At 44.8% G+C, this 13,516-nt stretch overlaps 1 protein-coding gene across 4 annotated transcripts in view; it reads left to right on the plus strand.

Moving 5' to 3' along the window:
- HIVEP3 (human immunodeficiency virus type I enhancer binding protein 3) overlaps positions 1 to 13,516 on the plus strand; it is a 162,688-nt gene that overhangs the window by 62,745 nt on the left and 86,427 nt on the right. For 2 of the 4 annotated variants that reach the window (XM_011377940.2, XM_011377939.2), the window contains exon 1: positions 8,362 to 8,561. The gene's annotated coding sequence lies outside the window, so the exon portion shown is untranslated. Of the gene's footprint in view, positions 1 to 4,828; positions 4,942 to 8,361; positions 8,562 to 13,516 lie in introns of those variants that run through there. The other 2 variants (XM_011377937.2, XM_011377938.2) reach the window with 2 other exon arrangements.

Here is a 13,516-nt window from a genome sequence, read left to right on the forward strand (position 1 = left end):
TCAGCACCCCGACCTCGTGCACAGCCCCTGGGGGTTCATCTGCACCTCCTCTTCCTGCTGCTCTTTAGACTCCTGGGCTGGGTGCCCTCCTCACACTATTCAGTGCCTCCTCCCCCTCCCTTAAAGTGCCCGAAAACCATGAATATTTCTTCTGCCTAATCCCAATATAGAGTTTATGGGATCGGATATTCCCGCCTATCACTAAATGGAATCCATTACCCAGCACTTGAAGTTCCTCTTTTTCAATTCTCAGTACAAATGGAAATGTATCACCATCCTCTATTTTTAAAAACTCTGCTTTTACTGGCAAACATTTCCCAGGTATTCTCAAAGCGTGCCCTGTCCATAGCAAAGGCTCTGAGCTCTGTTGCCTTTCTCTCTGCTCACTTTCCTTGTTTGGGACACCTCACTACTTTATGGGAGGGGACAGTAGTTTATCTGGAGAATGCTGCCAGGAACTAAGAAGAATCCAGAAGCAGCCTCCAGGCTGCCTGATATCAGCATGTGGCAGCATCATCAGTCTGAAGTGCAGGCTTTTGAAGCAACCACAAGCACCCCAGGAAAGCGAGAGCCCAAAGCTTTGCCACAGGGAAGGAGGCATGAAAGCTCTCAGAGCCAAGCCAAAACAGGAGCCAGAAAGAAGACAGACTGACAGAGGGAGGTGACTTGGAAGGTCTCCCACCATAACTGAAAAAGAACACAGGCATTATTGATTGCCTCTTGTATACTGGGTCCATACTAGATCTCTCATATACTTTGTCTCATCTGAACCACATGATGAACCCAGGGAGGAGCAATGTTCTGCACTTTTCACTCATGAGGAAAGGGAGGCTCAGAGAGGTGAAGTAATTCAGCTGAGGTCACACAGCTATTAATGAGTGAAACCCATGGGTTCAAACCCAAGTTCTTCTGATGTCAGGGCTGACTCTCCATGCTATCCATGCTGCTTCCCTGGCTTTGGGTAAAGAAAGCATGCCAATGATTCTCCCCTCTTCCCCTCTCAATTGCTAAGAAGCCCAGCGTGATCCACCGAGATTATTCCATGTGATTCTGCCGTGTATGTTCAGAGTCTTGGATTTTCTAGTTTTCATATTGATCTACAGACCACAATAGCAGAAACAAAAATAAAAATAGAAAGATTCATCCCACAATTTCCTGCTCCAAGCAAATCAGACTCAGCTTATCCATGTGCCGGCCCCATCTGCAGAAGTCTCATTCATAGTAGATGGACAGGCTACAAGTCAGGAGAGCAGCCAGGGCTTCAGAGCTGGCCTTATCTACCTTCTCCAGGGTCTGGTGTCAGTGCTGGATTCCTCTGGCTTCTTTGCCAGCCCTTGGAGAGCTGCTGTGCCTGCAGCTAGTGACCCAATGAGGCTGGCCCCTGAAGGCATCTGGGCTTTTTTTTAACCCTTCACCAGCTGAACTTCCCTTACCACGATGACAACCCCTACTGCCCAGGCAGGATGTGGGGTGCCCTCCCCCTGTCAGCAGAGGCCATGCTGTGATGCTTTGGTTCCACAGGGAGGGTAGAGATGGGGGAGGACTGGCCTTCCTTCTTGTGGTTTTGGGTGGGGCCTGCAGAGGAGCTAGCCCTGGTTCTTCCTGCCCTGGGTGGGCGTCACCTTGGAAATGGGCTCCTCTTGCCCTCGTAGGCCTTCTTTGTTCAGCTGTTTTCTAAAAATAAGATACTTTTAAAATAATTTTTAAATTAGAAAAGTGATACATGCTTGTTGGAAAAAAAAAAAGAACAGTATAGAAACATATAAGAAAGACAATGCATGCTTCAATCCCATCCACTCCACAGTCCCACTCCAAGGGTGAGCTGACAGTTTGATGTTTTTCCTGTAGGTCCTTTATAGCGTTCACAGCTACACAGGTATGTGTGTGTGTGATGTTGCTTTTCCTCTTTTATCACGCTGTTTCACTGAGAAGTGTGCTTAGCTAAGTGTGCAGGCTCCAGCGTCAGACAGACCAAAGTTTACCACCTGTCAGGTCTCTTAGCTAAGTCTCATGTGGGAAATAGGGCGAGCAGTGCTGCTTTTATCTAGCAGGCTGCAAGGAAGAAGGGCGATCACCTCTGAAAAGTGTCGAACCCCTGGTTCGACACGTAAAGTCACAACGAATCTCTGTTATTGGTAGGAGCATATATTTATTTTTTAATCAGGAAAAATTATTGTCCCATTACTATTCCATTGGGTGGATTTAGCATCGTTTACTTCTTAAACCAATTCCCTGCTGATGGGTATTATGTTGTTTCCAAGTTCACTGGTAAAAATGGTTGTCATGTGTATGTTTGTGCGCATCTGTGTGCATGTTTGTGCAAGATGACGTGTGTATTTGTGTGTGTGCACTTGTGAAGCTGCTGGGGCAACATAAATTTTGGCCCCTCCTCTCTAACACTGGATGATAGCAATCCTTTTCCTCTTTGCCAATCAAACAGAAGAAAGATGATATTAACTTTCAACATATTCTTGAATTATTAATGAGGCCAAGAATCTTTGCATATCTTTTATTAAACATTTCCATTTCTTGTATAATGATCTTGTTTATTTCCTTTCTTCATTTTATTAGCCGTGTGCCTTTTCTCGTCGTTTCGTGTGTGCTTATAATTATTATGTTATGGATATTGACCCTGTTTTCTACATGTTACAAATGTCTTTATCTGGTCTGTCATTTGCTTTGTGACTGTAGATGGGCCCTTTTGATGTATGTAGTAAAATTTATTAACTTTTTCCTTTAGGGGTACTGAGATCCAGTTCAGACTTTGAAAGTTATTTTCCAATACTAAATTATACAACTATTCTAGTAGTTCTGGTATTTTCATGAGTTTGTGTACATGTTTTGTTTATAACCTTAATCCAGATAAATTTCTGTGTGAATGTGGTGCATGTCTCTATTTAAAATAGAATTCTCCACCCTCTCTCACTTTGTATCCCATTTGTTGTCATACCATTTATTTTACCTGCTTGTTTGTTTACTGTCTACCTCCCCTGGCTAGACCTTCAACTCCGCCAGAGCAGGGACCTTTTCTGTTTTGTTCACTACCCAGACACAGTGTCTTATACATAGTAGGCATTTAATAAATATTTATTGAATGAATAGACAGCCAGACAGTTGTCATAGCTCTCCTGTTTAAGTAGTCCATTCTTTCTCCATTAATTTGGAATTCCATCTTTGACAACCTCTTTTCTTTCTTCTATCATTATTCGTCTGTTTAGGATTTTACCCTCTTCTTCAGTTTTACAATTTGTAATTTTCTAGAAAATCATCAGTTTTCAAATTCATTGACCTCGAGTTATATGTCAAATTCTCTTTAACTTTAAATAATGTTCATATACATGTTTCCACTGTTCTTCTTAACACTTATTTGTGATTCTGCTCTTTGCCGCTTATCAGATTGGCCAGCAGATTTTCCATTTTATTGGTCTCAAAGAACAGACAGAGCGTGGCTATTGTGGCCTCTGTACTTTTGTCATTCATTTCTTTTTGTTTTCAACTTTATTCGTTTCTTCCTTCTATATTATTTTGGTTTATTCTATCCTTTTGAAGCTTCCCAAGTTAGGTCCTCTTTGACTCAAGAATTAGTTAGAAAAGTATGTTTAAATTGTCATATGCATAGATTACTTTTTAAATTTTTGCTATTTGTTAATTTCTAATTTATTGCATTGAGACCTGAGACTATGGTGTATGTGTTGGAATTTGAGTTTTTCTTGTCTGGTACAAGGACGTTTGAGAAAAAGTGTTTTCTCTGTTTCATAAGTAGGTGTGAAGTTAGCCTCACTGTCTTCGAATCTTCCATAGTTTTCATTGGACGTTACTTATACTATCGAATTGTGAGTAATGGGCTCAAGACTTTTGCGTTGTTTTACCTTCTCCTTGTGGTTCTAAGAATGTATTGTTTCATGTGTTTTATGCTTCTGTTGTTCAGGGGGTGAAGGAAGGTAAAGGTTCATGATTTTTGTATCTTCTTGGAGAAGTAGACCTGTTAGCCATATAAAATGCCCCATTTTATTCTATTTAACATTTAGTATTCACACTCTTGCATTCTTTTTGTTGCTATTTTGCCTTTTATGGCTTTTTGCTGTTTCTTTGATTTCAACTTTTCTTTGTCAATTTAAGTCAGTCACTTCCAAACAGCATATGGCTCAGTTTTTTATTTAACCTAAACCGATCTTTTGTCTTAAGTAGGGTAATTTAATTTATTCACATTCTTGTATTTATTGATATTTTGGTCTTATCTTCTTCATCTTATTTTATGTCCTTTTTTCATGATACCTTTTTCATTCCTGTCTAGTTTTTCTTTCCTAACTCTTAATGAATTAAGTGAATTTTCTTTGTTCCTCCCCACCCCAGCCCACAAACACAGTCGTTTAAAAGGCTTGTATGTTATTTTTCTCTTTAAAATAATTACCCTTCAATAAAAAATTAAAACCCATAGTTTTCTATTAATGTCTAGAATTAAATGGTGTCTGCTTCCCAACAAGATGAGACCATTGTCAACATTTGTTTAGATTTGACTGTACATTTTTCTGCTTTTATCGTTCATCACTGTTTCCTCTGTATCCTGTCCTGCCCTTTCTTGAATTACTTATTCTGATACAATGTTTGTTTGGTTGGAGTAATTCCTTGAGTACTTTTTTAAAGAAAAGATAAGTGAGCGGCGTACTATTTTTAGTACTTCTCTCTTTGGCTTCGAGACTTGACTCAGTAAGAGATCTCAGGGTTTTAACTCTTTCCTCAGAGCTCTGTCATCTTTGCTCTGTTGCCCTCTAGCAGTGGGTGATGTGGATGTCAAGTCCAATGTCAATTTGATTCTCAAAACTTTTGTAGAGACTGTCAGAGACGAAGCTGAGTTTACTGCTTGCTTGGGTAAGGGGGAAGATCACCTCCACGGAACCTGGTCATGTCTCGAGGACCAGGGCAAAGTGGAGATTTGCTGAGGTTCGTAAGTCTCTAAAACGGGTTATATGGGACTGGTGGAAACAGGGAGGAGGAACTGTGAGGCTAGGCAAGGGATTCAAGACAATCTCAGAGCATAAACTGTTGATCGAAGAGCTGATGGATTCTTCAGGAAGTTTCTGTAATGAACAGTCAAGCCATTTACCAGGGCTAGAGTGTCCTAGAAGAAGCAAGTCGTGCTAATGAAGACAGTAAGGGGTGCAGATGGATGAATACTGTTCTCCCCTCCCCAACCCCACTTTAGTCTCTGGAAACCTGAAGGATTTACTCATTATCCTTGGATTTCGGGCATCTCATTCAGCCTTCCCTGCCCAAGCTCGCACTGCCTCTAAATGAGTCTCCCAGGTGTTTGACAGGTGGGCTTTTCTCTGCTCTTGTTGGGTGAGGCTGGCTTAGCTCTGATTAGATTTTCTGTCACTCCCACTCATCTGCTTTTCCTCAGACTAGCTGACCAGCTGGTGCTACTACGGGTCTGTTCTTATTCGTACATTTCTCTCTTTATTTCAGCAGTGTTCGGTGGAGAAGAGTTAAACAAATGGGCGTAGTTAGCCATGTAGAACCTCAGGTGTGTGTAACATTTCAGTGGCTAGATGCAGGCATGTCCACCAGCTCTCCCACCTGCTTCTGGTGTTCAGGTGATGCTGGCCTCACTCTTGAGTAAGAGATCGGCGGCTTACCCTTTCCACCTCATCCTATCTCCTCGAGCCACACCCCCGATCTGACCGCATTACCTCACTGACTAAAATGATTCGATGACCTCACTCCGCCAAAAGATCAGGTCCAGGCTATCTCATATATCGAGTTCTTCCCCTGCCCAACTCTTCCCTCATGAGCTATCACTTCCCCTCACCTCCGGTCATGTGAACAGCATGGAATTTCTTGAACGTTTGGCCAGTTAGGGGTCTTCGGTCTACCTCCTTTGTTTAAAATATCCTCTTTCTTTCTGTCACACATTCAGACACCATCCATATTGACTATCCTCTTCTCTATGCCTTCGCCATGTGGTAGCTAAGAACCAGCGATGCTGGAATGAATTTCTTTGATCCCTTGCCCCTTTTCCACCCCCAAATGTGATCCCCTCGAAGGTAGGGACTGAATCTTTGCTGTCTTTTATCCCCAGCACCTACCACCACACCTGACCCAAAATAGGCACTGAATGCACATCTGTTAAATAAATAAACAGCCAAATTAGGTTCTAAAGATAATTATTCTACACTGACTGTGAGACACCACACCAGGATCTAGGGGTTAGGGGATGAGTCAGACTGACCCGCCAAAGTGTGTGCAGCCCACAAGAGGTGTAAGACTCCTAGAGTCCCTGTGCACACGGGCACTGTTATTTATCTTGAAAAGCACAATGAATACGCTCTGGGTATTCTAGAAAGGCAGGACTTAAGTCCGGTTTTGCAGAGCTGGCTGAGCCTTCTGAGGGAGGATGGGTAGGATTTGGCTGGGTAGACATGGTCATGAGGGAAGGGAGTAGCATTTGAGCGAAGGCTCAGAAGTGGGCAATTGAGGACAGTGTTTATAAAATAGCGTGTTCTGAGAAATCAGTGTTTCTACACTGGGAGGGATTGAGCACAGTCATTTTCAGCAATAATTAAGATCTTTTGGAGAGTGTGAGGTCAAATCTGGGGATGACGGCAGATTTGATGGCAGTGGCGAAGAGCTGGGATAACAGGACTGGGAAATGATGGGCAGGAGCCATCAGGCAAGTTCAACCACACTGTTTGGTGGCGTGATGCTGTTTTAAGTTATGGGACGTGACTGGCTAGACTTGAGAGCTGCAAAGATGGTGGGGGGTGGGTGGAGGGCAGCAGAGGGGCTTCGATTACCCATACATTCTATAGAAATCAGAAGCAGGATGTAGTTGCCAAAACACTAACTATTCGAGGGCTATGTCAATGAAAAGCATGGCGCCGAAAATAAGGAAGATGACAAAGCTCCAGGCCTGCGTATAGGTGACTCCAGACCTGGATTACCGGGTCCACTCTGGGATTGTTTCCATAGCAATTACGGCATCTGTGCCACATGCCAGGCAGTGGTCCAGCCTTTACAGATATTGAATCATTAAAACCCCAGGAGGTGCTTGCCATTCTTAGCCTCCCTTTTACAGACACGGCAAACCTAAGCAACCTCCCAAAGCTGCAAAGGTAATGAATAGAAGGGCTGGCTTGAACCCAGGTATCTTGACCCCAGAAGCCACATTCCCGCCATCACACCATACTGCTTCCAGCAGATAAACCGGAGGATTGTCTCAAGAGAGCAGCATGGATGTGACATACCACACCACACTCAACTAAAACAACTTGGGCTTTCTAGATCAGGAAGCATTTTCCTCCATATTTTCTTATTTGATCCTTACAATAGCCTGGAATGTAGATTACTAAAAAACCGATACACATTCATTTGTCTGTTCATCCAGTAATCGTTGTTGAGCTTCTGCGTTGAGTCAGGTCTCCCTTGGCCCTGGATGCTTTGTTTTGTTTAGTGATTTGGGGAATACAATGTGCTCTTATGTCTACTATTGTATTTAATTCTTACTCATGCCCGAATACGAGTCACTTTTGCAGGTTGCATTAGTTTTCTCTTGCTGTGTAACAAATTACCTCAAAATTAGTGATTTACAACACTCATGTGTTAGCTCATAGTTCTATATGTCAGAAGTCTGGCACAGAATAGCTGGATTCTCCGCTCAGAGCTGAAATCAAGGTGCTCCTAGGCTGAGTTCTTGCCTGGCCGCTCTGAGGAAAATCCCACTTTTCCAAGTTCATCCTGGTTGTTGACAGAATTCGGGTTCTGTGGTTGTAGGACTGAGGTACTATATTCTTTCTGGGTGTCAGCTGCTGGGGAGTGAGGTACTCTTAGCTCCCAGATGCTGCCCTCGGGTCCTTTCCATAAGCCTCCTTCAACCTCAAGGCAGCAAATGCAAGTCAAATTCTTCTCCAGATTCTAATCTCTATGACTTTCTCTTCTGTGACCAGTCTGAGAAAACTCTGCTTTTGAAGGACTTTCTCATCTAGGTCAAGCACACAGAATAATCTTCCTATTTTAAGGTCAACCGTGCCCTATAACGCAACCTAATCATGGGAGTAAAATCCGTCATATTCCCAGTCCTGGGAATAATGCAAGATGTGTACACCAGGGGGACAGGAAACCTGGAGAATCTGGCTGCTATACTGGTGAAGAAATGGAGGCTCAGAGACATTAGGAGAGGGTACGAGGTGGCCACCAGGCTATACCGTCCTCCCTGGGGAACATGGGACTCTAGCCCTGCACCAAGACAAGCAGCTTAGGAGGAGTTAGGGGCCTAGGCCTCCTGGCACCAGGCAGATATTGTTCTGTGTCTAAAGAAGCTGACCAAGCAATCTGCTTGACCATGTTTCTTGACCATCTCCTGCAGGATTCAAGACACAAACCCGGCAGCCTCGAACTAGTTCATGGAGGAGCCTCAAGAGATACTGGCCAGGCAAGCTCTCCCTTCCAAAGGGAAGAGCAGAGAGTGAGCGGAAGGCAGCTGCAGCAGGAGTGGACATGAACTCTGGTTTTCAAAGAGAACAGCGTTTTAGTTTTGGTCATCGAAAGTGGTGCCTTCAGCACAGGTAAGAAATGGGTTGTCACTGCATATGCTTGCTGGGGGTACCATTTTGATCTTTCTTGCATAAGCTTGCGAGTGCTCTTCCTCTCTAAAATGTATGGTTATCATCATCATTATTCTTGTTATTATTGCTTTTCTTGAGCCTCTGTGAAAGTGGGAAGTTCTCAGGACTTCCTTGGCCAGGAATAGAGACCTTGAGTGCCACACTCTTTTACTGCTCCCGTGCTGTCTCCCCCAAAATGCAGTCCTGTGTCTCTAATGCCTCAGTTTCGATTCCGTCCCTGGCAGCAACTCCTCTTGAGGGACCACAGCCTTCCTACCCGCCAGCTCCATTGTGTCCTCCTGCTTTCCAGAGCTCCACCTGCTGCTCTGTCCCCCTCTCCGTTCTCCCCTCATGAAGGCTCTTGCCTGGGGAACCCCAGCCCACCCTCTCCCTACTCGGAGGAGCATAGTGAATGCTGAAGACCGAGCACGGTTTCATCAGGGCCCTCCCTGTTGTGACGAAATGAAAGGACATTGAGTTCTCAGCCCTGACTCCCCATTAGAATCACCTGGAGAATATTTTTAAATTCTAGAAGCACCTCCAGAGATACTTATTTATCTGTTATTTATCTGGCCTGGGAAAGGGCCCCAGCATTGTGTGTGTGTGTGTGTGTGTGTGTGTGTGTGTGTGTGTGTGTGTGTGCATGTGTATCTTTTTTTGTTCTTCAGGTATGTGTTGTGATTTCAGGTTGGAAGTTCAGATTGTGGTTCGGGTTAGGTGTGTGGTGTTATAAGCTCATTGGGTCGGGAATATGTCTTATGTTTTGTCTGGCTGTGGATGCATCAGAATCACCCAGGGATGGGGGAGAGAGTGCCTGTTTTAAAAAAAAAATGGATTCCCTGGCCCACCCATGCTCTCTGAATCAGACTCTTGGGCATTAGAAACACAGGAATCTGTATTTTCATTCTGATGCAGCCAAGGTTTGGGTGCCCTGGGGCCTCTTACTTGGGGCTCTGGATGTGCTCATCCTGTGTTTGGGTCTATGGGCTTGGCTGTGAGTCCCAGGCGGTGCTTCCCAGCCCGGTGTGCTGTGAACAGTGCGTACTCCTCTTTCCTCTAAGCAGAAGTTTTCTCGTGAGAAGAGGGCAGGGCTCAGGCAGCCTTCAGAGAGGGTGTCACTGTAGCTGCCTGAACGGTGGAGTGACTGGGCCCAAGCCTCTGCTCACAGCTGGCCCACCCCACATAAGCTCACTGGACCCAGCCATGACCAGGATTCTCGATGGAAGGGGAGAAGTCATCCCCTGGACTCAAAGGAAGAACTGAGCATGTGAGCCTCATGTTGAGGGGGGATGTTTGATGTGGTGTTTAATAGTAAAGGCTGTGGATCTTACGAGCATCAAACCCCAGCTACAGCAGTTGCTCAATCTCTCTATCTCATCTTTCTCACTTGCGCAATGGAAAAGTAGTGGTTACCTACCTCACAGGACTACTGTGAAAACACAGGTAAGGGCCCAGAATGATGCTGGACACACAGCAAAGTCTCCCCAAACATGAGCAGCCCCTCTGACTCATGTAGGCAGCTCGGCCACCACCCTGTCCTCCCAGGGGCAGCACTGTGACATGTCTGCCACGCTCTGCTGTTGGGTCCCAGTGCATAAGTTCATAAGAGTCAGGGTGAAGGAAAGGAGTCATACTGCACATGGGCCCTGGCACTTTACAGCCAAGACTGGGTCCTATAGAAAACCCAGTGAAGCTGGTTCTATTGCTCCTTTTGTAAAAATAAGAAACAGCATGGAGAGGTTCAGTCGTTTAAAGACAGTCACATGGGTAGTAAGGAACAGCACTTTCTTCTCTACCAAGATGCTTCCTGAAGCAAGGCAGGGACAATTTCAAGGATGACTTTTCGCTCAGGAATATCTACATTCTAATCGGAATCAGTAGGGCCATAATGAATGGTTCCCTCTTCGTTGACATCCTGGGATACCTCGTGGTGCCTCAATTTAGCATTTGTTTCGTTCTGTACGTATCACATCCGTTTATGGTTCTCCTCTACTGGCAGTCTCAGGGCAGAGTCTGGATTTATTCAGCTAGGTGCTCAGTAGATACCTGAACTAGGCTGGAAACAGAAACCTCTGAGGGATGCAAGCAGAGATATGGGGGAGCTGTCATGGGACATGCGGAGCAGGGAATTCTCCCCAGACCTGGCTCGTGCCCTCCCCTGCTTCACCCCCAAACTCCCTTTCTGTCCATGCGGGCTCTGTCAGCTGCATGGTAGAATCTGAAGGGGATGATATTTGCTCAGAGGGAAATGAGCTGTCAGTTCCAGCAAGAAATCTGGTCCCCACCCCTTCCCGTGCTCTCCCTGGGGAATAAAAGCATCTGTGATTAATGGGGTGCTGACTCAGTGCTTCTGGAGTGTCCAGGAGCTCATGGCCAACTGCTGGCCCAGCTTCCCCCAGTCACCAGGGAAGGGGCTAGAATACAGCATCTGAATGAGGTGGAAGGCTCAGGCCTGGCAGGTGTGTGTGCCAGACAGGAGCCAGCATTGTGCCAACTTTCAGTGGAATCACAGACTCTCCTGTGCTGGAGAAGCCCATTCACACCATCTGAGAATATTTGGAATTATTTGAGAGCAGGGAGATGTGGAGTCAGAGCCTCCCTTAAGTAGGGGCCTGGACTGAAGCTTTCTCCAGAATAAATGTGATTTCTGAATAAGTGACTAGAGGATGAACCTAATCTGAAAATAGATATGAGAACATTGTCTCTGCAGCAAAGCTCTCTACTAGTAGTTTGAAAACTTTTATAGTCTTGGAATGCCAATAATATAAAACAGGTTAAAGTGGTAGTTTATTAATACACATGCATGAGTACATATTTATTTTTAAGTTCAAATTTTTAAAGTCTATTTATTAAGAACTCCATCAATAAAACTATGACTCTGATATGTAAAGCATCGACATCTCAAGATACAGATTATTGGTGGGCAAATTACAGCTCGTGGGCCTAACCCAGGCTGCTGCGTGATTTTTGTAAATAAAATTTTATGGGGACACAGCCATGCCATTCATTTACACATCATCTATGGCTGCTTTCCCACTCTAATGGCAGAAGCGAGTCGTTGTGACAGAAACCGTCTGTCCCACAAAGCGAAAAATATTTACTATTTGGCCCTTTATAGAAGTTTGCCGAACTCTGTTCCAGATGATCACTGTATTGCTGTATCAGCTGTAACATTTAATATCGGTTTTTTGTTGTTTTGTGTTATTGGGCGGGGAATGGGGGGCGGGGGGGGCTTGAATGCACAGTGTTAAGAAAATTCTAAATCATCTCAATAAGAGGCTGTGAATGGTGGCTTTCTTATATCTTACCTCAAAGTCCAGGATGGTCTTCAGTTCAATGTTATGTGGACATTTGGGAAGGAGTAGAAGGGAATTCTGGTTTGCATCACTGACAGTTTCAGACAACTGCTTGAATTCCTTCTTATTACAACACTCAGACAGGAAGGAAGCACACAATCATTTATGACATTTTTGTGATAATTTATGTAATATGTTCTCATATCACTGAAAGCTTTCGAGTGTACTCGTTTGCATGGTTTATGTGAGCATGTATAGTCCTGAATTTAAACAACAACAACATAAAGACGCCCAGTAAAGAGCTCCAATCTTTCTAGTTGAAGACACATTTCAACACTGACATTCAAGATCTACCTTAGTCGAAGGTCGGCACAAACCAAGTCAAGCTGGCCACACTCGTTGACTGTTCTCAGTGTGTTGCAATGTGCCGTAGACCATGTTTGAAGGTGCAGGTTCATTTTTCATAACAGTTTTAATAGGAGTCAAACTGTATTTTTAGAATAAAATTTTCACATGACACTTGGAGAACCTCTGAAACACTTCCATAGAACACAATTTGAAAACCGCCCCTTTGGCAAATATTGGTGGTTTTCATTTCTGTGCTGAAGGATAATGAGGAGCCAAGGATGCTGAGAGTTGGGGGCGGAGGAGGAAATAGTGAAAGGTGGCAGGGAGGGGGCTCGGTGGTGGAAAACGTACTCAGGAAACGCAGAGAAGCTACCTGAGCTCCTGCCAAAGCTTAAGGTGTCTTCTAAAAGTATTATGACATAAACACAGCTCTCTGGAGCTACTCGTACGAGTTTCAGCCATCAGCTTGGAAGAAGAGGTTCAGAAGGACACGGAGAAAGTTCAAAATATACCAAGAGAAATGGGAGTGAGAGTGGACTGAACATACAAATGGCTTTAAATCTGTATGCAAAGAGCCTTTGAGGCCACTCAGCAGATCAGGGTGGCGTTGGAGGCAAGGGAGAGGAAAGGGATGGCAGAGGGGTCAGCAGGATCGGCATGCCGGGTGGGCTTTGTGCGGGAGGAGGACACGTGAGCATGGGCAGTGCTTATGAGTGGCCTGGATGGGGACAGATGTCAAGTCGCCAAGGTCATGGTGGCTGGGGTTGGGCAGTGGCTTTGGGCATTCGAGGCAAAGCCCACAGAGCCAGGAATAAAACCCAGGAGTCCTGACTCCCAGGCTCCCGCCTTCCCTAGGTGGTGCCATGAAAGGGGGATAGGCCTACTGGCTTTGAGAAGCTGTGGGCTAGAGAAGGCCTCTTGGGGATAAAAAAGCACCAGTTCTTTCTGAGGTTTTGCTGCATACCCCATAGAAAAAAGCATTTTTAGATTTTAAAAGGATGACCTCATTTTTTTCTTATTTACATAGCCCTGTTTGTTTATATAGTCCTTTAAAAATAGCAAACGTGTGCTAAGCTTAGTGCTCTCTCCCACCACCAGCAGCAAAGCCACTGTGTGGGGAGAAACACCTTTTTATCTAAGAGAGGGGCAGCCTTGTTTCCGAGGACAGATGGGAGCAAAACGGGACAGGTAGGAAGTTTCGTGGTTTTTCATGTCGCTTTTCCAAAATAGCCACAGTCCTGCCTCCCACTTCCTGCCTGACTCAACTCAGGG

This window comes from Pteropus vampyrus, unplaced genomic scaffold, assembly GCF_000151845.1.
Source record: "Pteropus vampyrus isolate Shadow unplaced genomic scaffold, Pvam_2.0 Scaffold326, whole genome shotgun sequence".
Lineage (NCBI taxonomy): Eukaryota > Metazoa > Chordata > Mammalia > Chiroptera > Pteropodidae > Pteropus > Pteropus vampyrus.